The sequence below is a fragment of the Protopterus annectens genome, chromosome 16.part0 (genome assembly GCF_019279795.1).
Source record: "Protopterus annectens isolate FY-2018-M chromosome 16.part0, PAN1.0, whole genome shotgun sequence".
Taxonomy (NCBI): Eukaryota; Metazoa; Chordata; order Ceratodontiformes; family Protopteridae; genus Protopterus; species Protopterus annectens.
In genome coordinates, this window is record NC_056750.1 from 269,027,817 (window position 1) to 269,054,726 (window position 26,910).

At 38.3% G+C, this 26,910-nt stretch overlaps 1 protein-coding gene across 1 annotated transcript in view; it reads left to right on the plus strand.

Annotated features, from left to right (window-relative positions):
• Nucleotides 1-4,939: 4,939 nt before the first annotated feature.
• Nucleotides 4,940-26,910, plus strand: part of LOC122790988 — a 542,539-nt gene continuing 520,568 nt past the window's right edge. The window contains exon 1 of the mRNA XM_044058711.1: nucleotides 4,940-5,389. The gene's annotated coding sequence lies outside the window, so the exon portion shown is untranslated. The remainder of the gene's footprint in view (nucleotides 5,390-26,910) is intronic.

The following is a 26,910-nucleotide window of genomic DNA, read 5'->3' on the forward strand; positions in this document are numbered from 1 at the left end:
TCACCCCTGGGCTTCCGGATATTGGCCAAGGCTCTTGCCACCCCCATAGTGCCTTTGATAGGCAAGGCTCAAAAGACAAACCCACCTCCCTAGAAAACACAAGTGGAAAAAAACTAAGGGTAATGCTGCTCAACGCCAGAAGTCTAAACCTCAAGATGCATGCTCTCGAAGCCTTCCTCAGGATGGAGAACACAGATGTCTGTGCAGTGACTGAAACCTGGTTCAAGGCTCCTGAGAGCACCCCAGCACTACCAGGTTATACCTCATATCATGCTTTTCGGCCTCAAAACTTGGACCGAGCCACAAACGGAGGGGGAGTATGCATATTCATCAAAGATACCCACACCTCCAGGTTAGTGGCAATGCACGAAGCATCGGGGACCATCCAGGTGCAACTAATCGTAGGCAAAACTGCCCTACAGTTTGTAGCATGCTACAGTCCACCCTCTCAAACTCAGGAACCCCACTCAGCCTTCCTGAAGACACTGGAGAATATGAATGTCTCTCCAAATACCATCATATTGGGAGACTTCAACTACCCAAACAGACTGGGAGCATTACTCAAGCCCCAACACCCTAGCCCAAAGGTTCCTAGAATTCATAAACTCAAACGCAATGGAACAACTAGTCACCACTCCCACAAGAGGAGATAATATACTAGACCTGATCATCACAAACATGGGGACACAATGCTCCACACCGGAAGTATACCCCTCATTGGTGAGATCAGACCATAAATTAATCTCACTGGAAATCCACATCCCGCCCCCACCCCCAGCACAAAAGACCACAGTGAAGAATTTCTCAAAAGCCGACTTCACACTTCTTAAGACTGAAGTGGTATCCTTCAAGGCCCCTGGGCCAGTGGAAACCACAGCCCACACCGCTGAATCCTTTATAAACACTTTCTACGGACACCTTCAAGAATGCATGGATCATGCAATCCCAAATAAAACCAAGACCCATTCCCCCAAAGGCAGGCGTCCTGTCTGGTGGACCCCAGCCATTAACAAGCTTTACAACAGGAGGAGGAAGCTACTACACGACAGAGCAAAATCCCCAAAAGGGAAGGCATCTCTGATCAGTACTAGCAAAAAATTACGATCACTCATAAAATCATCCAAGACCAACTTTGAGAGAAAAATCGCAAAAGACACTAAAGACAATCACAAGGCCTTTTTTAGTTATGTTAGAAACCTGAGTGGAAACTCCCAGATATGCTCAGAGTTAGTCCAAAATGACAAAAAAATACACTGAACCCACAGACATTGCCAACATACTGGCAGACGGGTTCAGTGCAAATTTCTCCCCCCCCCCCAAAGGAGAAATATCTATCCCAGCAGAGTGTAGCCTCCCTGACATCTCAGATGTCCAGGTGAGGGCCGCCCTTTCCAAAGCTAAAAACACAGCATCAATGGGACCAGACGGTGTCCCGGGTTGCGTGCTACATGAACTCCAAGAGGAACTAAACCCGCACATAAGGCTGCTGTTCAATCTTAGCCTTACTACAGGATATGTACCCAAAGAATGGCGTACAGCAACAGTGGTCCCACTCCACAAAGGAGGTGCTTCTACGGACCCTGGAAATTACCACCCCATAAGCTTGACGAGCCTGGTCTGCAAAGCTATGGAGAGGATCATTACGGAACTCATAAACAAAGACATAGGAGACCTACAGACACTGGATCCTACCCAATTTGGCTTTGTCAAGGGCAGATCCTGCCTTTTGAACCTGGTCGACTTTTTTGAAACAGTCACTAAGGCCATTGATGAGGGTAAGGCAGTTCACACAGCCTACCTTGATCTTGCAAAAGCCTTCAACACAATACCCCACTCGGGCATCATAGACAAGCTCACCAGCTTAAATGTAAACCCATATTGTCATAAGATGGGCTGCAAATTGGCTCAAGGACAGAACCCACAAGGTCAGAATTGCTGGAGCCATGTCAGACTAAGCCAGTCACAAGCGGTGTCCCACAGGGCTCGGTCCTGGGACCCCTCTTGTTCAGCATTTATTTTTCCAAGGTGCAAGCAAACATAGGAGGATTGTGGCTGACAAAGTTCGCAGATGATTGCAAACTGGGCGCCATAATTGTTACTCCAGCGGACACAAGCATCCTTCAGAAAGGCCTCATAGAAACAGATAACTGGTGCCAGAGTCATGGCCTTAAACTGAACGCCAAAAAATGTATAGTCATATCCTTTGGGAAAAACAAAGTACCCACAAATTACCACATAGGTGGTAATCCATTAAGTACGGAAGTAGTAATCGGGGACCCAAGTTGACAGTAACCTCTCATTTGACACTAACATTGCAAGGTGGCTAGGAAGACCTTCTATATTACTCACCTTATCATGAAAGGATTCACATCTAGATCAAGAGAGGTCACTGTGCCCCTATACTCTTCCCTTATCAGGCCCATAATTGAGTACAATGCCCCATTTGGGATGTACCTTACCCGACACCTGCAGCAGTTAGAAAGACCCCAAAAGTACCTCACCAAGAGGATCAAGGGTCTCAAACATATGTCATATGCTGCCCAGCTGAAGAAACTCCAGCTCTATTCAGTCGCATACCGCCTACTCAGAGGCGATCTATGCCTGACGTACAAGGCCATGTCCAATCCGGAATTAATGGACATGCTCCACCTCAGAAAATCCAAATCCACCAGAGCGAGAGATTTGAACCTCAACACAGAAATAAATAGGACGTGCTGAAGGGACAGATTCATAACCCAGAGGCTCCCTACACTCTGGAAAAGAATCCCAGTCCATGTTAAGCAGAGCCCCTCACTGACTCTCTTCAAGAGAAATCTTGACGAGTGGATGGGAGATCGTAGGTTTACCCCGGGGGTCATCTCTGTGTCACTACTAGTCAGAGGCATAGTAAACTAAATCCTAAATGGGCATAGTATTGTCATTCCAAGGGGTGGCGAAAGCCATACACACTCTGGCTAGGCTTATAAATGCTCTAGGGCAGATAGCCTAGTATGAACCTATGAAAAATCGGCACCATTATCAATAGGTGCAGAAAAGAAGTGCAGGTTTGTTCAACTATTAGCGGCTCAGAATCTTTGTAGGGTCAAAAAACACAAAAAGACGCTTGAAGCCAAACACGTGTGGAGGAAATGCACTATTTTCAAGCAACTGCAACAGTGAACTACTTAAAGAAATGACAAAACCCCTGCAGCCCCCACCTTTGTGTACTATAACTTTGTGCAATAATTGGTTTAGCAAGGGGGCACCCACCCACCTTTCTTTGCACATATTTCTGGAGATTAAGCAGCAATGGGCAGTGGGACAATAAATGCAATAGAAAAAAAACTCCCAGAAAGGTTGTCACCCTTACAGAACTGTAATTTCAAGTCTGTCTAATGCTGTAATAGTTTAGATACACGTAACATGTGTTCACACCCTTTAAAGAACTGTAATTTTAAGCGTAACATTGTAATACTTATAAATGTAATTCTGTATTCGTTTGAATACTTGAAACTTTTGATCACTGGAAATTGGACTACTGCCGTGTCAATCCTGGCACCAGCAAATAAGAGAATATGGTTTGCACCGAAGTAATTACAATGCTTTGCATATTCATTTTGCAGGCGATGGTCTTCCGATGTTTATTCAAAGCACTTCCAAAAGTAAAAGTTATGCGCAGAATGGTAGGAGAGCTTTGGGCGGTACTTACTACTGCGGATCTGGTGGGGTAATGTTCCAATACAAACCCTCCAGCATACATTTAGTTAAAATAATAAATTCAGTGGTTATAATACACTTTGCAGAGGTCGACAAACTACCTAAATAATCACAACCATACGGTCATGTGCTATCAAAAGATCTACCCTTCTGAATTTTTCAGTGATCCCACCTAGAGTCCAACACCAAAGTGCAATACTTTTGAATAGTTTCTTGATACTCTGCATGACATCTAAGCAAGTGTCCCCCTCAACACTCAAGAACAAATTTCCCGGAATCCACAACTCAAATTGGTTATAACTGGGGACCAGAAAACAATCTTCTGTGTTCACAATCAGTACGGTTTATCATACGAGCTTAATCATTTAAAGCGTAATAATATCCTAATGCAGGTAACCACGTACTGAACCATGCGACGTTACGTCAAAACTAATATATATTCCAAATGCCTATTTCAAGCTATGACCACAAGTTCAGCTAAATGTTTCCATGCGCGGTTTCTAAAAACAAAGACTTAAAATTCTAAGCCTGACATTACTGCTCGTTCGCTCATAAAGTAAAACATTAAGAAGTTCAAAATCCCACTTGAACACGCGTACAGCTACAACAAACAGGATTTAATCAAAACTACATAAGCTTCAAAACAGAGAATGGAAGTATGACCAACATAATTTATGTACTATAATACTGCGCCAGACGCTAAATCTAGGCATATATATTTTCAGAAAGTTTAAGGGAAAAAAAAAACAAAACTCGGAGACCACTTGAAAAGAGCGAAGAACTATGAACCACACTACAGTCACAACATCCCCCTGGTTTACAGCACTACAGATATACGCATTCATTAAAAAAAGCTATATTTATCACTAAAATCAATGAACAACTATTTACAGAAAATCATAGCAAAACACCTTCGTTAAATATAAATAATGGAAAAAATTGAAGCACATCTACCTAATGGCTCCAAAAAGCAAACCAAAAAGGAATCGCTGCGTTGTTCTCGCGATAGTCAATATTTTGGAATCCCTCCGCCAACGTAAGATAACTTGAATAATAATAATATATTCAGAAATTTCCTAAAATAGAAGGTGCTCATTGTGTCTTCATTTTACTGTCATATAAAATTCAAACAAATTGAAATATTTAAATGTATTTCCACACACGCATTTACCATAATAAGAACAACAATAGGGAACTACTTGTGCGTTACCGCGAAAGGATATTTGATGCGTCGTTGCAAATGACGTCTATAAGATGTGCCTTTGGTACGTCAGTTAAACACGCCTTATGTTTATTTTTATTTTATTAATGTTATTGAAGGCTTCCTTAGTTACGTGATTCATTATCGTAAGATGGATATTGTTTTAATGTTTCGTTTTGTTAGTCTGCGTACTAAACACAGCTGGCACGTCTCATGAGAGCGTATGTTTAGTTCTCTTTATTAAGTAGCATGAAGCCCCACAAAAAAAGAAATTTGAATAGACGTAGTGTACGATGTTTATAGTAAGGAATGCTCTAACATTTGTTATGAAAGTAAAAGCTTGATTTAGTGCAAAACTTTTAATTGAAGTCAGTGTAACAGTAGTTGCACACTTCTAGCAAAGTAATGTTCTGAGCCAGAATCTTAGGCCAAATCTCTCAAGTCTCCCTGATTTTGCCTCATATGTGTGATCTGCCCATCATACATTTAGTGGTAAGTGTCTGAAGATTGCATTCAGTTAAACAGATATTAACGTTTCATATATATTTTGTTAAAATGCATGTTAATGCAACACCTGTTATGAATTTTTGGTGAATTGAGGCGCTATTCAAAATATCCTTTATGTGTTGTCTTTTATTTCCACTTATTTTGGCTTTGTCCAGAATTATTGAGCAGTTAGGTTTAGAGGTATATCTAAGTTCTCAAGGCTTATGAACAATATCTCGGGCTAACACAACTCAAACTTTCATTGACTTTCTGTTGATAATGTCCCTTTATGTTGACAATTTGCCAGATAATTATGAAAACCACCAACGTGAAACATTTATTTATTTGACATTTGTTTACCTGGGGTAGCCCGACTGGGTAGATGCCTATTTTCAGCAGAGGCCTGGGGAGAAAAGCTCCAATATAAATTAAACAGACAGAATATTAAGTACAAAGTACAGCAAGTGGAAATTCTAAGGAACACATATACCTAAAAATAAAGGTTAGTAGTCAAGCATTTGCATACAATGGGTAATACAACTTGCTAAGAGTATATGTTAGGTTTACATTATCTAGGTCGATATGACATTTGTTCTGTACATTAAACACTATATAAGGCATTGTTGAAGAGTTAAGCTTGTTGACAATTTATTACACTGATCACAGGAAAGGAAAATTAGAATGATAGTGAATGGAGGAGGTAGAGAGAGAATGTAGGGCAGTGTTGGGAAAGAAGTACTAAGTGAGATGAGTTGAGTTACAGCAGGTAGAGAGAGAAGAATCTACCGAGGAGGTAACAGAGGGGTAGGCATGAAGGCTGCAGTGCAGAAGGAATGATAGGTGATGAACATGAACCAAGCCACAAGTCTGTTGGGTGAGTCTTAAGAAGGTTTTTGAACTGTGAGGGGTTTGCAGTTGTTAGGATTTTGTGGGGAGTAGAGTTCCAAGTCCTGGAGATAATGTCTGGAGTAGAGAGAATCCCTAGAACTGTTATTAGAGTTTGCGACGTGTAGTAGACGTTAAAGTGAGGTTGAGGTAGAATATGAAGTGCTGGACATTTATCAGGCTGGCATACTATGCCATGGGCAGTTGTAAGATGAATGAAGGTTAGGAGATTGGGTAACTCTAACCAGATGAGTTCACGTAGAGCAGTGCAATGATGGGCTCTATATGGGAGTTTATAGCAAATCTGTCAATCTTATTGTAGCAGGCTTATAGTTTTGCTAGGTATGTTTTCTTCAGGTTGGTGAAGATAGGAGAGGCATAAAGTAGGGTAGAGAGTAGGTGGGTCCTGGCAATACATTGTTTAGTGGAGTTGGTGAGATATGGTTTGGTTCTATATAGAGAACCTAGTTGTATGTGATCCTTTTTTATGATTAGGAATAGACGTTTGTCAAATTTTGTGTTAGTATCAATTGTGTCTATGTCAAACAGAGCTCCTCATTAGCACTCTTCAAGAAAAATCTTGATGATTGGATGGGAAATGGGAAATTCACCCCGGGGATTACTTCTGTGGCTCTGATCGACAGGGGCACAGGAAAATAATTTTCTTGGGTGGCGAAAGCCAGGGTACATTTTTTGGCTAAGCTTGTATGGGCCCTAGGGCCGATAGCCTAGTACCTACCTATGAACCTATGACACTGAGTAGCTTTGTTTGTGACACAGGATCTAATTTGGTATTATTGAATGAATAAATTGGAAAGGAGAATAGGGAGTCTGGGGTTTTGTTATTTGAAAAGAGTATTAGTTTAGTTTCATTGGGATTAAGAATTAATGTTGAGTTAGAAAGCCAAGATTGTACAATAGAGAAGGAATGTTGGGTTATTTATTGGGAGTTGAGAGAGTGAAGGTGTCTTACAGATGAGTGTGGAGTCATCTGCATACTGTATGATAGTGGAAAGGTGGGTAGCAGTATGGATTTATTGGTGAAGATACTGAAAAGGAGTGGGCCTAGAACTGAGCCCTGTGGAATGCCTAACGTGATGGGTAACAGAGAGGAGAAAGCACGTTGCCATTTGACAGCTTGTTGTTGGTCAGATAGTCATGGAACCACACAAGGGCAGATTGGCTTAGTTTTAGGGTTGAGAGTTCATTGAGGAGTTTTTGATGAGAGACTGTGTCAAATGCTTTGGATGTGTTTAGGAAGATGGAGGAAAATGGTTGACCATTATTTCTGAATTGGTTAATTGTGTTTGTGAAACTTAAGAGGGCAGTAGTAGTACTATGATTGGGTCGGAAGTCATGTTGGGAATTGGTTAGAAGGTTATTGGATAGTAGGTAGTTCATGAGCTGAAAGTGAATACAGTTTTCTAAAAGTTTGGATAGAGGAGATGGAATTGCAATTGGCCTGTAGTTAGGGAGCTGTGTAGAGGTCCCAAAAACACGACTGATTCAAAAGCCATAGAAGATGAAATATGTAATGTAAAAAGCCATAGAACATGAATATTTAATGTTAAAAGTTACTATTGTGAGCCACTGCTCGAAATTTTAGCTTTGTAGAGGTCCTACCTTTATGTAGTGGTATGATATAGGATATTTTCTAGATTTTGGAAACATTTTGTTCTGTAATGGAGTGATTGATCAAAATAGAGACAGGATAAAAGATAGTGTCAGCAGCTAACTTCAGGTATTCAGCAACTAAGTTATCAGCAGCAAGGTATGTGGATTTAAGTTTGAGCATTTTTTTAATGGTGTTGGTTTGTATGGGCTTGAAGGAGAAGACATTTGTAGTTTCCTCAGGACCTTTTGGAATGGTTAGGGGATTATTGCTGTTATTTTTGGTTAGTGATAATATGGAATTAGTAAAATAAGTATTAAATTGAGTAGCTATACTATCCATAGTAGTTGTAGTGGTAGGGGTTGGAGTCAAGGATTGCCCAGGTTGTAGTAGTTGTTTTATAGCAGTCCAGAATTTTTTACTGTTGTTTTGGTGTTTTTGTTGGGTTACAATATAGTAAGTTTTTTTTTTTATTATTTTTGATCTTTTTTTTTTTTTTTTTTTTAGCATTTTTTTTAGCATTTTTGACTCCAGTGTTTGATTCTCTGTAAACTGTTTTTTTGGAACTTTTCTTCTCTGGTCTCCACTGAAAATGGGCCACAAGCCCAGCTGGACCAACCCAGTTAAATATCAATAAATAAATTTCAATAAATAAATAAATAAAATATGTTTCCTGGCTTTATTTCTTAGTTGCTGATAATGATCTAGGGTGGCTTGTTTTTGTTGGACTGATATTACGCCCAAGCTTTATCTCTGATGTTAAGTAACTGTTTGTTATTTTTTGTTAGCCCAGAACATAGTTTGATTTTACCCTGAGAGTCATAGGAGTACTTGGTACTTGGTTGTTTTATATGTCTAGGAATGTATTATTAAGGTACAGTATGGCAGTGTCTAGGGGGAGTAATGTTAGTGGGGTCCAGTCACAATGCTGGAGGGTGTATATAAATGTTTGAAGTGAAAATTGATTTTTGTTGCAATTTGTCTATATATAGTATTTTTGGAGGGGTGTAGATGCTGTCTGAGCAGGTAGGTGGTCACTAACGCTATCAGGGAAGCAACATGACTGGTAGGCAAGTGAGGGTTTGTTGGTTAAAACCCAGTCTAGGATTGACTGTCTGGTGTTTTTGTTGACTCTAGTTAGGGATGAGAGTTAAAAAAAGAAATACCGGTTTAATTAGCCTCTGTGAGCAGTTTGATCCAAATGATTTTAGAACCACATACACTCTCGAACAACAGATATTTCCTTTCACATAAAGATATATGTATATATTTTTTAATGAAGATATTGCTGTAGTCATGCTGTATAGAATCCCAGCTATGTGCATGTTTTAAATTTAGTTTGTGTGTAGTAACATTTTAGTGTTCTTTCAGTTTAGCTGTATGACATTTACACCTGTTGCTTTAAACACTCTGTTATGGCCTTGATCTTGGTAAACTCCTGGTGGCCCAGTGTTCCCATCCTATTAACAACAAACCCTTCTTCTCATACTTTTGAAATGACACTGATAAAGTGGGTGTGGTTGATGGTTTGTTCATTTTAGTTGTTGAGTAGAACATACCTCTGAACTACGAAACACCCGAAGGGCAAAAAAACTTGGAAACACCAAAAATATTCAGACTGTGGACTCAATCAGTTTAAACAAATTGTTTTAATATATCATTATATTGAAGTAATACCTCTCAACTGTTCAGATTTTTGTCTCAAAATTTTGTTCTGTTCTTCATAAATTTTTTGGTTTTCTGGCAAATTGCTGAGATGGTCTGAGGAATGAAATTAGTAAATAATGTCATGCATTTGAGTATCAGACTTCATATCCTTTAGAGGATGCATTTTAATACGTATTTGTTTATTTATTAAATAAAATCTATCCTATTATATAAAATAACGTGATATATAAATATCCTTTAGAGGATGCATTTTAATGCATATCTTGCTATTCTAGCAGCTTTCTAAATTTATAAGAGCAATATTTAAAATCTGTCCCTAATTTAGGGCCTTTGTACCCCCATTATGTTAGGTTTTGTCCACAGTTCTTAGGCTAAGCATTTGAAAGGTGTGGAGTAGGAGTGCTGGTGCCTTCAGTATCATTTTGTGACAGTCAAAGAATTCAAAAACGAATAACAAACGTGATGCTTCTCATATGAAACTGTATTTTATAGGATTCGTGGGCGATTGTTTGCTTTAGGAGACAGCAGGATATGCAGTAGCGGTGATAATGGAGGACACTGAACAGCACCAGTGTTTTTGCATAGTTCTCAGAACATTACAGCAGTTGCATAATATGTAGGAGCCACTTGTGTACCATCTTGGCCATAGTTTCAACTTTTGTACTCATTAAATAGGTGCAAAGCTAAAAATAATGGATTAAAAAAAACATTGTTACTCATACCACTTACACGACTTCATTATGAAGTAAATCATAAAAAGAAAACGCCCACTGCCAAACTCGTATACGTCCACAAGTTGATCTCTTCAATAAATTTTTTTTTCAGGTAACAATAAAATTTAGCGCTTTTGTCCTTCCAGCATGGACTTCATCAGAATCTAAATTGTTAGTCTCTAAAACAGCATTTATATAAAATCACCATGGCATTGACTGAAAATAATTAACAGCTTATTAAATTAATCTAACATTTCTTAAAGATATAATCTGTCTAAACTGAAACTGAAAAACAAAATATTAGTACACATATTCTTCACTTGCTCAATGAGCTTTTTCTAGTTTTACACATATTCTGAGATAATAAAATGTTTCACTCATAAAAAAGTAAAAAATGTTAAACTAATTAAAATCAATGTGACCTCATTATGAGGAATGTTTCTTATTTTGAGTCTAAAATGTCAATATTCCTCACTGTTCCCCATTTGAAAGGTCTTAAGAATTTTTCTAATTAATGTCCCGGACAACCGAGAGATGTGCTCAATAATGACAAAAAGCTTTTTACTTTTTTCCCTGTGGGATGCACTGTCAGAGATGCTAGGTGGGTGGATTGGTGTGACCAGGGAGATGTTTTTTTTTTTTTTTTTTGAGCTATGATATAGAATCGGAATTGCCTAGACATGGTAAGGCCTTGCTGTCTCTAATTATGGTGGATGCCAAAAAATCAATTACTGGACAATGGAAATCAGAATCTAAACCAACTACATTAGAAGTACTGAATATAGTAATAGAGATAAGACAACTAGAACTGAGATCTTTAGAAAAGGGTAGGAGCAAACTACTTAGGAAAAAAATGGGAACTGTGGGAGCAATACATACAGGGGGAGGAATGAGGTTTAAAAGAAGACAGGACTTAAATGGGCTATGTAATGTTTGAGTGAAAATGATTGGTGAGACTAAAAAAAAAAAAAAGCATAACATCCCTTCCCCCACACTCCACAAAAGGGCTGCAAGACCCTTAAAACTGTAGGGGGGTAGCCCCCTTACTGGATGTGCACATCCATCTTTTACTGACATTAAGTTGGTAATACTTATTACAGTTTTAGTTTATACACTTTAACCTTTTTAACTTTTAATGTTCCAAAAGTACAAAATTAAAATAATAATTGAAAAATTCCAAACACTTAACTGACAGGCCCATCAGGATATCAGTTAGGTCAGCATCACCTACACATGTGGGAAGTACCATGGTGTGTCCTAAAGTAATTCCTTGCCATTTTCTGAAGTAAGTGTATAACTTGTAATTATTGTCGTTTACCTTTTCCCCAAAAGTTTTAAAAGGCATTAAGATGGACAGCGCTGAAATGTGAGTTAAATCAGTGACAGTAGGGAGGTATGTTCTCCACTGTTGTGCAACTGGGGCATTGGCATATAATGCCCCATAAGGGATGCAGGGGGGTTGCTCTTCTGGGGAAAAAAATGATCTGCTACTAGCTGAAAGTAGCTTTCAGCAGTTATTTTTTGAGCCGACGATTAATCACATGTGTAGGTAGGTAAGTAGGTGTATACAAATTCACATTCTTGTATTCTGCCAATATTTCAAATTAAAGAGTATTAATATTTTAAAAGTGTCTAATTATTTCTGGATTTGTCTCTGATTGGTGATAGCTGTGATGAAAAAAGGATAACAGTTAACATTCAGTGAAGCTTTCAGGACTATCTCCTTCACACTGTTGTCAATCAGACAAACAGTTGTAGAAGCATTGGGGATAATAACAGTGGATCATACATAAGTTGCATTCGAGAATGGAGATGCCAGCATTGCCTACCAAGGGTGTAGTCAGCTTTTTTTTCCAATCTGTACTTTTAAGGTCTAGTAAATGGTGCCCCCTTACACAAATATTTGCATTTCCCACCCCTTTTTTTTGCAATAGACTGACTTTATTACAGTACTGTATAAGTGGGAAAACCTTTGCAGCCTTCAGAAAATGAACACCCTTAATCAGGGACACTGTGCAGTTTGAAATTCTGAGAGCACACAAAATCTCTAAATTATGATGAAAATAAAGGTAGGATCATATACATCCTGAAATTAGCAGAGGAATTTTAAAATATAGTATGTATGTATATCAGCTAAGGCATGGGCGAGGAACAAGTAACACCAAAAAGTATAACAAAACAAAGGGAAAAATATAAGGCTCAACACCAAGAAAAAAGAGAAGGAAAGAAAAGCAGAAATCTGCACTTAATAATGTCAAATAGAGATGTTTGTTGGAACAGTTACATGTTCGTCAAAATTTGATAAATTAATTGTTAACTAGAGTTGACCTTAAGCCAAAGGATGAAAGTCTGATAGTGGCAGGTCAAAGTGGTGATTTGTGAAGATAATTCAAAAAACCTACAAGAAAGGTGGGAGGTACTGGCATATACAGGTTATGTAGTACAGAACTATAACTTGAAATAGTTACAGATGAAGTGTGTGTATACCTTGAATCAGTGGCTGAGGGTCTGGATAGTGAAAAACAACAATATGGTAAGACTGATACTGGAACCTACAAAATATAATTGAATAAAGGAAGGCAACATTTGCATTAACTACTGAAATAATTGCACATTGAGCCAGTGTTTAAACAATGAGTAGCTAGCTCTTTTGGTCATATTGACTAATCTTGATGTGACACCCAAACCTCAGATAAGAATGAGAAAAATGGGGTTAATGGTGACTGAAATAATCACACCTATTGACTATAGTGTTCACGGGAGACCCAAAATTGTAATACAACCATGTGCAAACATTAACTTCTGCAGTGTGGAAATAGGATCCTTAGTTCCAATAGCACTGGGGGCAGCTAGGTTTAAAAACGTGTCCATGGATGCCTATGTATTCAACCCATATAGGTAACCCTATGTGAACTTTAGGTGTAAGCAATTGTGAGAGCTGAGGAGAGCACTTGTGGCAAACATAACAACTAAAGCAATACTGATGTCATCAACTTTACCTTTTCATGACTTGTGAATTAAAATGGCATTCCAAGCTGTAAACATTTGAAAAAATTAAAAGGTAAGAAACTATATTTAGAGAAGTATATCATTTCAAGGACCAGAATTTGTTTGTTTGTTTTCTGTGAAAAAACAAGCACAGTATAACATTATTCTGGGCATGCACTTTCCCATCTTTCCAATTATAGCCAGGAGGACATAGAATTCCAGTGTATAAACTCTTACAGCTGCTGTCTACATGATCAGTCGACTATGCAGATATTGAATGAAGCAATGCAGAATAAATGGTCACCCTTTCCCAAAATGATTTTGTTACATACAAATTGTTCAAAGTAATAGGGTACTAGCTAATATTTTTCTGTAGAAAACAGTAGCTGTTGTTTTTGCTTCTTGCAGCAGACTAAATTGCTTGTGCAGGTTATTTAGTTCAGTAAATCTGCAACCATTAGTGAGACAATGCATAAAACAATTTGGCAGAGTGAAAAAAAATGGCTACACCCCTGATATGGATGTTTTGAAGCGGCACTTGTCAAGACATAGCAAAACAGTTTGTAAAAAGCAGCAGAGATATTGCTTTCTCTGTTGCTTTTGCCCATAGTTTTGATGTACTGCGTAGGCATACGCATGCGCAGTACATCAGAACTGCTGCAGAATACCAGACAGCTGCGGAAGGGCAGCAAGGAGGCATTATACAATGCCACTATTTAAGAAAAGTAATTATTTTTTTTCTTAAATAATGTCATTGTATAATAGCAATAACCCACTTCTGGGTGTGGATAATGCTGAATTTACCCACGGTTGGCTTTGCTTGGCCACTCGGGCTTCACCCTCGTGACCAAACCACGCCAACCGTGGGTAAATCCAGCATTACCCACACCCAGGCGTGGGTTATTGCTATATTTTATCATGTCCCAAATAAATATGGATATTGTTGGATGAATTTGTGTGTACATAATTTACCACTATTGAATTTGTTTTACCTTCATTAATTTTGTATCCTGAGAAGATTTGAAACTGTCTTAAAATGTTCCATGACATTGTAATGTCCCTTTCTGGTTTTGTCATGTATAAAATAATATCATCTGCAAATAGAGCAAGCTTTTCCTGACTACTATACCAATTATATCCTTGAATTTCTGAGTCCCTTATTTTCCTTGCCAGTGGTTCTAAATATAACTCAAACAACAAAGGGGAAAGCAGACAATCCTGCCTGGTTCCTTTACTCAAGCAGAGGTTATCAGAGTGGACCCCACCCACTTTAATTTTCACTTCCGATCCCTGATATATACTCCTAATCAACCTTATAAAAATATTAGGGAAAGAAAATGCTTCCATTGCCTTGGTCATGAAATCCCAGTCAAGTGCTTTCAGCATCAGAATCCACCAATAAAAGTGGTATAGTCTTACATTTGTCTTCCTTCTGGATCATCAGGGTTCTGTTAATATTGTCAAATGTTTGCCTCCCTTCCACAAAGCCACACTGATCCATATCTGTCAATTTTGGTATCACTTTTGCCATTCAGTTAGCCATTATAGTCATAAACACTTTATAATCATGGTTTAGTATTGAAATGGGCCTATATGAAGCTGGAGCCGATGAATCTTTACCCTCTTTAGGTATTAGCATTACCACCGGCTTCTTCCAGGATGTTGGTACTTCTCCTCCTCCCCCCCTTAAAATACCGTTAAACAAAACCTTCCAGATCTTTATCAGTTTTTCCCCGCTAACGTCCCAAACTTGCACAGGAATACCATCTATTCCTGGGGACTTTCCTGTAGATTGATTATAAATGGCCATTTTTATTTCATCTCTTCTTAATTTAACTGTTAGTAATTGAGCCTCATTTACTTGTAACCTTGGCATATTTAATTCTTACATAAACATTTCCCTTTGTACATTTTCTTGATTTCCATATTTTTCTGCTTTATACAAACTCTCATAAAATTTCTGAAATATTTCTAATACTTATACACGATCTCTTGTTATCTTCCTTGTTATAAGCTCCTTAAGCATGATGACATTCCTTTCCACTTTCTGTTGCCCGAGTCATTGTGCTAAATGTTTTTGTGCTCTAGAATTATTATCAAAAAACAGTTGCTTAACAGCAGTATTTCTAAACACATGCATATTATCAAGGTAATCCATTATTTTCTGTTTAGCATTCTGCAGTTGCTCCTTTTCTTGTTCTGAAAGATTCCCTTATTTTGCAATACTTTAACATTTGTCAGTCCTTCTAAATAATTTCTTTTAGTACTTAACCATATAACTTTTCCTTTATTTCCATCCTAGTTTTAATCTCCACTTTAATTTTATCTCACTCCCTAGCTATATTTTCAGAAGAAAAATCTATCTTCTCTAGTAGCTCCTGAATTAATACCAAAACTCGTTCCTTAAATTCCTCTCCTTTCAATCGTTAGGTGGGAAAGTGCCAGTGTCTCATTTTTATTTCATTACCTTGCATTTTATTATAGTTATTATTAATGCATGATTTGAAATAGTTATTGGGTGCATTTCAAGACCTTCAGTTAAATACACATGTTCCTGCGAGATATAAAATCTATCTAGCCTAGCCCAGTTTTTGTCTCTTGGTGAATAATATGTAAATTTCCTTCAAACTCCTATTACTGGATTCACATCTTTCATTTCAAACATTTTCATAAATTTCTTCAAAAAGCTACCCTCCTTTGTTATAGTTTCCCTTCTAGGTCCCTCAGACACATCTTCACTGTTGCAAACCAAATTCCATTCTCCAGCTATAAGTAATATTCCTTGCTGAAAGCTGATTATTTCTTCCAGAATTTTCTTAAGCTCCATTGTAGCAGTTTTAGATGGAAAGTAGATGCATGCCAGTGTAGTCCTCCTTCCTCGCCAGTAGCCTCTTAGTACTATGTATTTTCCATTATTATCTTTTTTCCCTCATCTATCACCATTGGAGCTTCTCTTGCAATTAATATAAGTACTTCTATTTTCCTTTGCCTCAGATATTCCACTGAATAATCATCATGAAACCTTTCTGTAAGACCATTCAGATTGAAAGACATTACAGAAAGCATATTTTTTATATATTTATTATCACCTTTTGTGTATAACTGCTTTTTTGTTACATGCAAATGCTGTTCGATACGTTGTTTTTTTATACAGTTGTTTCTTGTCATAGCCATATGCACCTGTGCCACATCTTACATAACTCTTTTTTTTGAAAGCCCTCAAACAGAACAACCCCCCCAAACCCCCTAAAACCTATTAACTTAATAAAAACACACAAAACTATGTACATCTTCAAATATTGATGTTTTTGCTTCCTAATAAGACCAAAAGTTCTAAGTTGTTAGCCACACATACAGGCTAGAATTAACAAAAAAAAAAGGTTAGTCATGCTAAGGCACATGTTGCAGCTTGTGCTATTAGTAAGTGCTATTTGATTTTTGTCTATCTGTATAGCTCTCCCAGCTGAGAAAGCACTTGAATGCTTTCAATAAACACTTTTCCCAAGCCATTTCTCTTTATCAAATTGTCTTCTAGTGACATGCAAACCAGACACAAAACTGCTAAGGGTACCTTGTTTATCAGAAAAAAAGCCTTATAGTATTAAATATTCTTTTACATTTACATGCTTTGTAATAAACTTGTTACTGGATAATGCCTAGGGTCATAACCCAGACATTTTCCTATGCAGGCATGGGAAAAAGCACATTGATTTTTCTTGTCATACTCTCTTAACCAGACCCTTCCTCTCTCCCCTTCTCTGCCCTCTTTTTTTTGTTCATTGCAGTGCCTGCATTTCTTAAAACTGAACAAAGAATAAGAAGAAGAGAGAAAAAAAGCACCTGTTTATATTAGTATCCCCATTACATTAAAAAAATAACTTTACTTTAAGTCTAATTGGTTTTGTATTATCTTTAAAGGTCTCACAGCTGGGAAAAACCTTGATTGTTTTCAGGGAACATTATGTCGTAGCCAATTTCTCTTTTTTTTTTCTTTTCCCCTCACCCAATCCCTTTTCACCAGACTGTCTCCAGTTTCTCTTTGTCTCCATGGAGGCAGGAAGTCTAGCTGTAGAATTGCTACTTAGTATACATGCATTTGCTAGAAAAAAGCCTCATAATATTCAATATTATTTTTCATTTACTTGCTCTCTTAAATCTAATTACCCCAAGGGCCTTAAGCCAATCATTTCCCCATGCATGAATGAAAAAAGCACATTAATTTTAACTTTGCCATGTCTTTTTAACAAGGCTCCTTTTTCTTTTTTTATCATTGCATTGTCTATATTTCTCAAAACTGTACAAGAAGAAAGAGAATAAAGGGGGAAAAGAAAAACACCACATGTTTACAATCCGAATTACACTTAAAAATAGCTTGCAAAGAAAACCATCACAAATACAGTACTATTAAGGTAAGAAAGTCTTTTGTTTACTTACAGTCAGCTTTTTCCCCTCTCTTCCCCTCCCCAAATTATTTTTCTGAACATTAATGACATGAAGAAGGGCATATACATTGGTCTCTCCAACAAATTTTGAAACAGTCCAATATTTCCAGAATTTCTTGTTCTGTCATATTTCACAAATATAATTACAGTATTGTAATCCCACATGAAGTTACTGGTATTATTGCTGATTTCTCCATCACTCAAATTCTGTTTTTGTTTCATTTCCAACATACTCTTGATTCTTCTAGTCAACTCTCATACTCCCTTCCTTTTCTCCAACATTTTCCTTTGAAATACTGGAAAAGGTTTCACAGGTACAGTCTCTCTGTGGACCTTATTACCAAAGGAACAAGAAGCAGAATCTCCTTCTGTTTTTGTTGCACAAACTTTTGTATTTCCTCCTTAGCATGCACTTTATCAAAAAATGATTTTGTTCCTCCAAAGAAGAGTACCTTAAAGACAGCTGGATAGAGCAGTTTGAATCTCACACCTCTGTCTTAACATTATCTGAATAGGGGAATGAATTTACTTCTCTTTTGGCTGGTGTACAATGAGTAATCATTCTCCATGAACACTCTGCTGTCTCCCACTTTTAGTATTTTGTCCTTCTGCCACAGTTTTTTTTCAGAATCAACTCTTTCTGCTGGTCAGATTGCATATTTACTATTAAAGGTCTAAGTTGCTTACTTATAGCTAGGTTTGGAGCATACACATGATGTGCCCTTTCAGCTAACAACTCCTGCTGTGGAATACCACTCCATTTGCTTATTTGTGCTTCTATGAAATTCATGCTGTCTGTTCCTTCCAGCTTCTCTAGTATAGCTGAAAATCTCAGGTTTTCCCCATGTGGTCTGTCCTCTAATTCTATTATTATTATATTATTTTTTAAACATCTCTTCCTGAGCAGTCTCATATTCAGCCAGCCTTTTCTTCATTTTGACCTCTAATTTTTGCAGCTTTATCATCTCATCTGGGAATATCTGTTTAAAGCTTCTTCCATTTTTTCCAGACTTTTGTTGTTTGTGTTGATATACTCCCATCAGTGTTCTGTTTATTTTAAACAGATCTGTATGCAGTTGTCTTATATCTTCCTATAGGTTATCGGAAGTGCTATCTGAAGATTGCATTGCTTTTTGCTAAACAGCTGCAGACCTTTCCCTAGTCAGTGTTTCTTACAAACTTTTTGTAGCTGATTCTTTTCCAGGTCTTCTGTATTTCTTTATTCCTGGCATCCAGGCAGTATACTTACTAGCTAGTTACTGAAATTTGCCCATAAATACAAGTCTACTGGCATTTTCTGCTGAGTTTCTGTTTTCGTACTGGGAGAGCTAAAAACAAGCTATTACTTAGTGTGCAGTCATCTTGGAAGTCACTCCTTTTGCCATATTTGGTGGTAATGAGAAAGACACATGCACAGAAACAGAACAATATGAGATGAGCCACCTAAATGTCAAGTTGTATCTACATATTTCACAAAGGTGCTAAACATTTAAGTTTAGCAAAACAAGCAACCAGAACCAGTTATATAAAAAAAGTCTTAATTAAACAAAAGGCATCCATCTCACTAGGATAATCTAATTTGGTAACCTGACAGATATTAAAAAATGTGTTTAGGTCTGACATCATAACTGGAGACACAGTAAAAAGTTCATGTAAATCATTTATAGAAAGAGAATCAAGCCATAAACAAAGCTAATGCAAAAAGATTAACTAATTTTGCATGTTACCTTGTCAAATGGCAACAGGATTTATGAGTTGTCAAATCAATGTCAAACCCATTATAAAGCCAAAATTTTTATGATTAACCAGATGTGCAGTCAAACAGACACTGACAGCAACATTTATTAAAGTCAAAGCTAAAATAATATAGACTAAACAAATAGTCATGTCATAAATCCGTCCAGGCAAATAACTAGAATTAAGATCAGACTATCATACTGTTGCCTAAAGGTTTCACGAGGTTGACTTCCAATGCCTGTGCCAAAAGGCAGTTGATATTCCAGGGATACTTATCAAATGATTGAACCCATATCCTTGACAATTCAGTTAATCGAAACAAACTCAAAACAAAGACACCACCTACAATCACCACAAAAACTGCTTCTGCAGGGTGTCATGTCTGGCTGCACCCCCTCACCCCCTGCTAATTATATATAACAACTCCAAGATCACACTACAGTGGGAAAAAGGGCAACTTTCCTTATCCTTACTGTTAATGTGATCTCAGTCATAACAGTTCGACAGACTGAATTGTCAATGATATGGGTTTGACCATATGATGTTCGACAATTTGTCTGTTTGATTATTTGATAGGTACCCATATTCCAGACATTATATTCTGACTTCAGTCCTTCAATCCTCAATGATTTCCCAGTAGTTAGCCAGAAAACCAAACTTTTATGAGAAATAGACCAAAAATGTGAGGCAAAATTGTATACATTCTGCAAAATTCTGGACAGGTGAGAGGTATGATTCCATGATAAGTCTTTCCATGGCTTTGGATATGAGGTTGGTCAGCCTTATGGGTCTGTAATTGCCTGGATATATGGAGGTTCTTTTCTTATGCAGGGGAATTGCTATAGCTGTTCTCAATTTGTTTGTTACAAAACCTTTATGGAAGCTGAGAATAAACAGTCTTAGGAGTACAGCTAGGTAGCCTCATTCACAATCAGCTCAGTACATTGCTGCATTGTGCTTTTGAGATTACAAATACAACTAAAAATGCCTTGTGATTGTCTTTGGCATGGGTAGCTATTTTAGCCTCAAACTTGGCTTTGGTGGATTTTTTAAGCTCCTGATTTTATTTATTTCAGTAACAATGAATCTAACATTCTGGAAATTACTCTTCTTGCTATTCATCAACATTCTTTTCCTTTTATTGTAACACTTGCAGATATTATGGTCCCACCATGTGGGTTTGTTTCTGAGGTTTGCCTTGCACTTGTTCCTACAGGATACAGCTGCATCTGTGCAAACTTCTTAAAATCTACGTAAAAAGTTAATATAACAACAATGGGTATTGCATCAACATTATTGGTGAAACATTCTCTGATTACTTATTTTATAAAAAAAAAAAAACACTGAAACTAAGATGATGCCGCTGTCATAAAGCAGTACTAAAGGTTATCATTAAAAAACTGTGATTCCACTTTATTTTTGTTTTGGTATAGCTGATGTTTTTTTCTTTTACAGATATTTTGTACTGTTTGGTTTCAAGTGTAGTGGCTTGGTTTGAACTGTAGGCTGTTGAATTATTTTACTTGAATGAGAATTCTGGTGACATTACATGCGTGCTATTTGCTAGGCTCTTGCTGTACAAAGATTGACTGCATTGGTGGAAAGCTGCAGCTGTATTGAGATTAGTAATCTTTGAGTGGTCAAAGAAAACCAGAAGCAAGCCAAGCAAAACCAGGAAAAGAAGCTCCAAGACCGTGAAATGAAGACAATAATTCGTAAAAAAGGCAGATCCTTTATTCCGTACTGAGTAATAAAATCCAAAGGTCAGCAAATTGAAAACAGCAATATCAGACAAGCGCTTTCGCTTGTAATGCTTTTTCAAGTCAGAAACAGTTTCCTTCAAAGAGGCGACTGTTTAAATAAAAGGTCTTAATTAGTCACATGTTAGATTACAGCTGAATTTCATTAAAAAACAGTTTAAAATGTCATGAGCAGATAGATAAACAGATCAGTCAGGTGTACATAAAATATACTTAACATCTGCATTGCTTATACATAACTAGTGGACCATATTGGTATCATTTTAAAATTACATACTTGGATTATCCAACAAAAGGAAGAACCAGTATTAAAAGTGTAAATGGAAATAGAAATAGGGGTTATATGTGAACCAAGTGGATTTGAGATCAGCAATTCTGAGTGAGATGAGGGTGTGTGTAATACAGTTTTGTTGATCTTAGAATTAATGTTGTAACGTGTATTACAACATTAATTCTAAGATCAACAAAACTGTATTACACACACCCTCATCTCACTCAGAATTGCTGATCTCAAATCCACTTGGTTCACATATAACCCTATTTCTATTTCCATTTACACTTTTAATACTGGTTCTTCCTTTTGTTGGATAATCCAAGTATGTAATTTTAAAATGATACCAATATGGTCCACTAGTTATGTATAAGCAATGCAGATGTTAAGTATATTTTATGTACACCTGACTGATCTGTTTATCTATCTGCTCATGACATTTTAAACTGTTTTTTAATGAAATTCAGCTGTAATCTAACATGTGACTAATTAAGACCTTTTATTTAAACAGTCGCCTCTTTGAAGGAAACTGTTTCTGACTTGAAAGTTACCTGCGAAAAGCGCTTGTCTGATATTGCTGTTTTCAATTTGCTGACCTTTGGATTTTATTACTCAGTACGGAATAAAGAATCTTTGAGTGGTACCTACACATCTAAGCCAGTATACATACAGTCATATGAAATGTATACTTGCAATACAATGCTATTGTAGGATCAAGTTGTGTGTTGGGGCTACAGATATGATGCTTACAACTTATGCCTTTGTTTTCCTACTACTACTGTTACATAAGTAAAGTGTCACTGAAGTTGGATATTCAGTGTTTGGTCTACACTACTGTGATCACCCAACTCCTCTTGTGACATTTCTGTAATAATTTTGGAATGATGTTATCACTAGCTAGCCTGTTTGTAACTCCAGTGTTTTGTTGAAAGATTTGGAGGTCACGTTTTCTTACTGGCCAGTTCTTTTCAATGAGCACATCTAGACTGGTGTTGAAATAACTTAATTTTTCAGATATTTTCCCAGACTGGGCATTTTTTGTTGGAATCTAACATAACACTTAACTTGCTTTCCATACCCAGATTGGAGAGAGGGGATGACATCTTGGCACCAAAGGGATGAGGAGTTTATAGGTGTGCTAGGCTAATGGCCCTGGAGCCTTTACAAGCCTAGCCCATAGAAGTACCCTGACATTGTGCCACCCGACATTAGTTCCCCAGTGCCTCTATCAAGTAGAGCCACTGGAGTGATCCCTGGGGTGAACTTTATATTACCCATCCACTCATCAAGATTTCTCTTGAAGAGGGACAGCGAGGTGCTCTGCTTGACATGTATGGGAAGTCTATTCCAGAGCATGGGCAGTCTCTGGGTGAGGAACCTGTCCTTCCAGCATGTTCTGTTGATTGTGGTAATGAGGTTGAGGTCTTTGGAGCATGTGGTGCAGAGGGATTGGGATTTCTTTAGATGTAGCATTTCTAACAGAGCTGGGTCAGACATGGCTTCGTAAGTCAAGCAGAGATTGCCTCTAAGTAGGCGATATGAGACGGAGAATAGCTGGAGTCTTTTGAATCTGTCCATGTAGGACATGTGTTTAATGCCTAGGATCCTCTTCATGAGGTACTTCTGTGGCCTCTCCAGCTGTTGCAGGTGTCTAGTGAGGTACTTGCCAAATGGGGCATTATACTCTATGATTGGTCTAATGAGGGAAGAGTAGAGAGAGACTGTGGCCTCTTTCTTCCTAGATGCAAAACCCTTGGTAATGAGATGTGCCACACAGAAGGACTTTCTGACCACAGTGGCAATGTGGTGGTCGAAGGAGAGGTTGTTGTCAACCTGCATCCCCAGATCTCTTATAACACCTTCAGTGTTCAGTGGGCTCCCATCGATGTAGTAATTAGTGGGAACTGAGTTTTTACCAAAGAGGATGACAATGCATTTTTTGGTGTTAAGCTTAAGGCCATGGTTTCGACACCAATTATTGGTCTCAGTGAGGCCTTTCTGTAGGATGTCTGCATCACTTGGGGAGTTGTTAATGGCTCTCAGCTTGCAGTTGTCTGCAAACATGGTCAGCCAGAGTCCCTTTGTGTTGGCCTAGACTTCTGAGAAGTAGATGCTGAACAGGAGAGGACCCAGGACCAATCCCTGTGGGACTCCACTTGTGACTGGTTATTTATTGATTGATTGATTGACAATTGTTAACCGGGTTAGTCCATCTGAGCCTGGGGCCCATTTTCAGTGGAGACCCGAGGAGGAAAATCTCCAGAAATAATACAAGTAATTGTGATATTTATTGATTGCTTCGTGTGACCGGACCTTTTGGAATGTTTAGTGGTTTTTGGTTCGGATTCATCCTGTGTTTACTAATTATGATATTTACAAAATAAGTAGGGTCACAGAAATATAGTACAAGTCAAAAATTTGTGCACAGCAGTACAATGCATAGCATTAGCAGTTATAATTAGAATAGAGTTAAAATTTCCTTTACATTTGTTACCTGTCTTTTGACTGATTATTTATTTTGCAGGTGTTTACTTGGGAAGTCCATCAAAGGTCTAGGATGAAAAGCTCCAGTATATGTACTACAATCAAAATCTTTTTTTAAGTTATATCTGCGGTGGTGGTGCTGCGGTAGCGTTGTCGCCTCACAGTTAGACGTTGCCCGTTCTATTTTCAGTTAGAGCATCTTCTGTGTGGCGACGTGCGTGAATGGGCGTTCCTTCGTTGAAGGTTGTGCGTTGGGCCCGGCAAGCCAGCACGTAAAACTCTACTGCCAATCATTAGCGGACCGGAGTTCCGCTGTGGCGACCCCTAACTGGGAAAAGCTGAAAGACACAAACAAACTATATCAGCACCAACTTCAGGCCAGAATACAGTTAAACTAAACTTCACAATGTCAAAAGAGATAAGATAGTAACTATACATACAGTAGTGTAGTTTTGGATTTCTTTCGTTAAATGTGTTTTTTTTTCTCTTTCCAACATTTCCTGATTACGTGGGCAGGAGCAGACTTAGTTAAGGTATCACATTACTTGTGATAAATAAAGCTATCGGACATTCCTAAGTTCAAGATGTTATCACTTTTCTTATAGTTAGTGTATTTGTCACTCTCTTTTCCAGGATCCCTTAGTTTCAGAAGATATGCCAGCAGTGCATGAAGATAGTTTGTTTCTGAAGAATATCATTTTTGTTTTGTTTTGTTTATTTATGCATGTAAACTTGTTATCCTAGGTAGAACAGTGATCACAGCAGACCAGTTTTAGTTTCAGCCTGAGTAGTACAGAAACATTTTTGAACATTAATGTAAATAAAAGCTATCAGCAAAATAGCTTGTATTAGCATTAATGTTCAGAAATGTTTGTAAAACAGTGAAATGCAAAAAAAGTGTGCGTCTGTGTGTGTGTGTGTGTCTGTGTGTGTGTGTGTGTCTGTGTGTGTGTGTGTGTGTGTCTGTGTGTGTGTGTGTGTGTCTGTGTGTGTGTGTGTGTGTGTGTGTGTGTGTGTGTGTGTGTGTGTGTGTGTGTGTGTGTTCATAGGTGTTTACTAGGCTAATGGCCACAAGGGCCTTTTTAAGCCTAGCCATGCATCCCAAATCTCTGACAAGTTCTGATACTCTTAAAGTGTAAGCAGGGGGTTGGGAGATGAACCATTTACAGATTACGTGTGTCCATTAGAGACATAGGTGCCAAACCAAGGATGAATTTCCTGTTTCCTATCCAACTGTCCAAGTTGCACTTGAATTGGGATAGGGATGAACTCTGCTTCACATGGATGGGGGAGGCTGTTCCATAGATGTGGTAGTCACTGGAATACATACCTCTCTCTCCAGCAGGTCCTATTTATATCACAGGTGAGGTTTAAGTCTTTAGAACGGGTAAATTCTTGTGCTGTTTGTTTTGTGGATATGCAGGAGGTCCATCAGAGTGGGATCTGACAATGCCCTGTATGCCAGGCATAGATCTTCCCTCAAAAGCCTTTAGGAGACAGAATACAGGGATATAGCCTTGAGGCTGTCTGCATAGGACATTTTACTTACACCCTGTATTCTTTTAGTGAGGAACCTCTGTGGATGTTCCAATTGTTGGATATGCCTGGTTAGATACATACCAAAGGGGGCATTGTACTCAATGATAGGTCTGATGAATGCCAAATACAGTGGAACAATGACTTCCTTGGACTTGGATGCCATACCTTTGTCTATAAGTTGTGCAATATAGAATGATTTCCTCACCACTTTAGACACATGATGATCAAAGGCTAGATTACTATCTATGTGTGTCCCTAAGTCCGTGACTACTGGGTCAACTGTAAAAGGTGTGTTGTCAATATGATAGTTACCAAGGATGGATGACTTCCCAAAGGATACTATTATGCATTTCTTGGCATTTAGTTTTAGTCCTTGGGTCTGACACCAGTTGTTTGTCTGTGTCAGCCCCACCTGGAGAACATTTGTCAGTGTGAGATTCAGTGATAGCTCCTAATTTGCAATCGTCTGCAAATTTTGTCAGGCAGACACCACTGACATAAGCCTTAACTTCTGAGAACAAATTCCAAAAAGGAGCGGTCCAAGGACTGATCCCTGAGGGACTCCACTTGTGACTGACCTCTTTGTAGAGGTGGACTCCCCAATTCTAACTTCCTGGGTCCTGTCTGTGAGCCAGTTGGCTAGCCACCGGGTGACATACGGGTTGGTTCCTAACATCTTGAGTTTGTCAACAATGCCTGAGTGGGGTATTGTGTCAGATGCCTTGGCCAGGCCAAGGTAGGCAGTGTGACCCATTTTTCCCTCATGCATTGCTTTGGTGAACTTCTCAAAGAAGTCTACCAGGTTGAGTAGGCTTGATCTGCCCTTGATGAAACCAAACTGGGTTGGGTCCAATGTCTGGAGATTTACTCTATCTCTATTGATCATCTCCATGATAATTCTTTCCATGGCTTTAGATATAAGACTAGTGAGACTTATAAGTCTGAAGTTTCCAGGGCCAGTAGATGGCCCACCTTTGTGCAGAGGGATGACTGTTGCTGTTCTCCATTCATCAGGTACGAAGCCTGTTGGGAGACTACAGTTAAACAGTAATTCTAGAGGCCCTGATAGGTCATGTTTCATGCTATTTAGAAGGCATCCTGGGATATTGTCTGGGCCCATTGATGCAGTGCTCTTGGTCTTAGAGCATTAGGGACCTTTTCCCTAGTGGTAGTAGGAGAAGTTATATTTGATGATATTTCCTGAGGGAAGGTTGATGGGGAGAGAGGAGTGAAGTTGGAGCTGAATTTATCAGCCAGGAGGTTTGCTATATCTTCTGGTGTAGTATAGGTGGCTCCATTTACAATGAGCGCTGCACACAATTGTGTATTGCCTTTGTGGTTGCGGACATAACTAAAGAATGCTTTGTGGCTGTCCTTGGCCTGGGAGGCCAAACTTACCTCAAATTTGGCTTTGGTAGACTATTTGTC